Below are 4666 nucleotides of genomic sequence, written 5' to 3'. Positions count from 1 at the left end.
TGCTTGTAAAATCAAAGAAATTATTATTATTATTATTATTATTATTATTATTATTATTATTATTATTATTATTATTGAAACTATGTTATGAAAATCACTGATGCCAGCTCCAGCCAACTGCCCAGCCTCTGCCCCCAGAGTCTGGGGCCCAAGTCAGCACTGCTGGTGAAAAGGATTAAAACTCCCTCTCCCAGCCCATATCACTGCTCACCAATGGGTGCTTTTAACCAAAGGAAACCATATCTGTCTCGAGTTTCCTCCTTAAGTCCTCTCCCCACCCATATGAGAATTTTGATAACTGTGCACAGTGGGAGGTCAGACCACAACCAAGGAACCTTCTTATGGAATCAGGTTTGTGGCAACAAGAACAAATGATTTTGGAGTACAAATTCTAATCGTCTTTGTCTGTTATCGAATCAGCCTTTTTCTGCACAGAAGTATTCAGAGCAAAGTTTGAAAACCTTTAAAAATGTGGGTGATGCTAAGAATTAAGACGAAAACTGACTTAGAATTTACAGATTGTTCCCAAGTGAAGGAGAACATGAAGATGATGTACAGATGGTACACAACACCAGTGCATTTAGGGAAAATGTACAAAACTAGTTCAAATATATGTTGGAAGTGTAAGGAAAAGGAGGGGACATTTTATCATATGTGGTGGGATTGTAAGGTAATTAAAAAAAATTGGGAAATGATATACTATGAATTGAAGAAAATGTTCCATTTAACATTTGTTAAAAAACCTGAAGCATTTTTATTGGGGTTTGTAGGGAAAGATCTGCCCAAAAAGCTGAAAAACATCTTCATGTATGCGACAACGGCCATGAGAGTTCTGGTAGCACAAGGATGGAAGACTGAAGAAACCCCAACTAAAGAATCATGGCAAGAAAAATTGATGGACTATGCAGAACTGGCAAAACTGACATACAAGCTTCGGGACAAGGATAACTGTGACTTTAAAGATGAATGGGAACCCTTTACAAAGTATTTGAAGACACAACAAAGTGAACTGGACTCCTTGGCTGGTTTTGAATAAACATTCACAAACTTTTTAGTGATAATAATCAGCTAAATAGTTTGAGGATTTATACAACTGTGTAACATGCAGAAAACAGCATTTTTAGAGAAATCAAAGACTGGAACTGAGGGAAGTCGGGGGGTGGGGGTGGGTGGGTTCTGTGGGGGGGGGAGGGGAGGGAAAAAGGGGGAAAATAAGGATGATATGGTTCTGGATAATATGTTTTGTTTTAATTTTGAATAAAAAGTTATTTTAAAAAAAGAATTAAGACGATTTACTAAGTAAACATCTAATTCAAGCAGCATTTGTATAAGTGATGAGAAAACAAATGAACTCGATATATCCAATAAAAAGCTAACATGGATCTCAAACTCTCCCTGACAGACATTCAGAGCCATTGAGTTGCATTGTGGAATAATCCTCCATGCTCTTGTACAGAAAAACAGAGCGCTAATTAACATTGTGAACCTGCCGTGCATTTTTCCCCCTGTTGACAATGTGTTGTGCTGAAAAGGGCAATGAGTAATGTAGCAAGACTGCCGTACAGAAAAATAGATTATTACTGAGATGGATGGTAATGCTTATCGTCAGCACCAACCAAGTTGAGGGAAGCCTCAGGTAAAGGCCAGATATAATGGGACCCCGTCTTTCAGCTATCTGGGCAGACAAAATGCCGATTGACTTTGAGCACAAATGTAAGGCCCTTTTTATATATATATATATATTATATATATATATCTGGAGAGCTACGAAAGCAAATATATATATATATATATATATTAAGATGCTGATGGGATTTTAAGAGTTCCACATGTTTCTGAAGACATATGGAAATGGGATAAATTACTAAGAGAGCAAAGGGGATAATAATTACTGTGATGGGATAATTACTGTGAGAAGCAGCCCAGTGTATTGCAGGACTGCAGCTTCCATAATTGCAGACCGCTGGGCATGCTGGCTAGGCTGATGGGGTTGGAGGTGATTTTCCACATATAACCTCGAGAATGCTGGACTTACAAGTGGATTTTAATTCCATTCAGTTGTGAAACAAACTATGCACCCTTTGGCCAGTCACTACCTTTTTGTGTAACCAAGTAGATAGCATTGTTGTGATCGTAATCCACATGTATGCTGCCCCAAGGTTCTTGGAAGAAGTGTTGAATAAAATTTTGATGAATAAGAATAAGCACAAGCTGGCTATTTTAGGACCCACCTTATATTTGTGATTCTAAGTTGTTTTAATGTTTGTATTAATTAGTTATTACTCACTCTGGGACTTAAGGTTGGAGGATGGGTAAATGATGATGACGACGATGATGTGATAAGACAGTATTGTTAGGTCATCTAACAATGTTAAGCTAAATGAGCATGATTGTTGAGGTAAAGGTAAAGGAGCCCTGACAGTTCAGTCCAGTCGCAAACGACTCTGGGGTTGCGGCACTCATCTCGCTTTACTGGCCAAGGGAGCTGACGTTTGTCCACAGACAATTTTTCCAGGTCATGTGGCCAGCATGACTTCTGGCGAAACCAGAGCAGCACATGGAAACGCCGTTTACCTTCCCACCAGAGTGGTACCTATTTATCTACTTGCACCTTGACGTGCTTTCAAACTGCTAGGTGGGCAGGAGCTGGGACAGAGCAACGGGAGCTCACCCTGTCAGGGGGATTCGAACCGCTGACCTTCCAATTGACAAGCCCTAGGTTCAGTGGTTTAGACCACAGTGCCACCTGGCAAATTGCTGTCTGCTTGGACCATTCTAGTAGAACTTGTAGAGGAGGAGGTTGCAGTTAATTGTGCAGCTTCTGTTTTGATCAGCATTGTAGGAACAGCATCCTATGTGAAGCAAGCCTGGGCCTCTTTTGTTTGAGATCTTTGAGGAATTCCAGAACAGTTGAAACATTTGGGTTATGTTAGGAGCACCTGCTACTAAACAGGAAAGAAAATGAATATTTCTGTTCTTAGCTCACAAACTTGTGGTTTGTGCTAACCTCAGAGCAGGAAAAGTACACTCCCTTTCAGCAGGTAATGACTACAGGTGGCCTAGCACTAGACAACTAATGACAGCTCAGGGTGAATCCGTCTGTCTGCTTGGGATGCAGCGATCGAACAATGAGAGTATATACTGTAGGGGGGAAAACAAATAAGTCAACTGAGTCAATGAGAAAAGTATAAACAATTGGTATTGGTTTCTGCTGGCCCTTTCTCGGGGTACTGTTTAAAGAAAATGCCCCTTGTCCTGTCCAGCCATTATGCATACTCTCCAACAGCCCTGGGGAAATTTGCACATTTCAACTGAATTAGTTATATGCCTTACACAACTGTTTCCCCCTTGATCAGCCAAGCAGCAGGAAGAAGGGGGTGGGGCTTTTTTCCTGCAATCTAGCCTCCCTTTCACCAATCTCAGTTGTTCCTCTCCCATGATTCTGATGGAAATTGTTCCCATGGTGCTGCTAATAAGCTTAGAAGAAACCTTAAGAGCACCATGGTGGTCAATCATCATGGGAATCACATGAGTAAAGATTTAACCAGCTGAGGAAGTGGTTATGCAGCAGGGAAAACAGGGCTGCGAGAGAAAGTGTGTGAAGAATCGCTGATCCTACCTACTGACATTTCTGACATCACTAAAAAAAGTAAAGGTAAAGGACCCCTGGATGGTTAACTCCAGTCAAAGGCGACTATGGGGCTGTGGTGCTCATCTCACTTTCAGGCCAAGGGAGCTGGCATTTGTCCACAGATAGCTTGCTGGGTCATGTGGCCAGCATGACTAAACCACTTCTGGTGCAACAGGACGCCATGACGGAAACCAGAGCGCATGGAAACATTGTTTACCTTCCTGCTGCAGCTGTAACTATTTATCTATTTGCACTGGTGTGCTTTTGAACTGCTAGGTTGGCAGGAGCTGGGACAGAGCAATGGGAGCTCACTCCATCACAGGGATTCAAACTGCCAACCTTCTGATCAACAATCCAAGAGGCTCAGTGGTTTAAACCACAGCACCACACATGTCCCTTAGTCTGCCACCACTACACCTACAGCACCCCACAGCTGAAAGGTTACTCCAAGAGAATCCTATTCTTGATACAGGGTGGTGGTGGAATCCTGTTGACATTGCCGAGGTCTTGTTAAGGCTGTAGGACTGGATGTTGGTAGGTTAGAAACACAGCATATATGCATAGTCCAAACCTTTACTGGGGAACATCATGATTCAACATCAGAGCTGCAGGCGCTAGCTATTGCAGGAGGTGCAGGTGGAAGGAAGTAAAATTATTTTGCCAGCCTGTACAAACTCAGTCCCATGGACTGCAAGAAGATCAAACGCATCCATTCTTAAGGAAATCAGCCCTGAGTGCTCACTGGAAGGACAGATCGTGAAGCTGAGGCTCCAGTACTTTGGCCACCTCATGAGAAGAGAAGACTCCCTGGAGAAGACACCGATGTTGGGAAAGATGGAGGGCACAAGGAGAAGGGGACGACAGAGGATGAGATGGTTGGATGGTGTTCTTGAAGCTACCAGCATGAATTTGATCAAACTGCGGGAGGCAGTGGAGGACAGAAGTGCCTGGCGTGCTCTGGTCCATGGGGTCACGAAGAGTCGGGCACGACTAAACGACTAAACAACAACAACACAAACTCAGTTGGCATATGAA

This window comes from Podarcis muralis, chromosome 5 (genome assembly GCF_964188315.1).
Source record: "Podarcis muralis chromosome 5, rPodMur119.hap1.1, whole genome shotgun sequence".
Classification (NCBI taxonomy): Eukaryota; Metazoa; Chordata; class Lepidosauria; order Squamata; family Lacertidae; genus Podarcis; species Podarcis muralis.
This window is presented reverse-complemented; position numbering follows the sequence as displayed.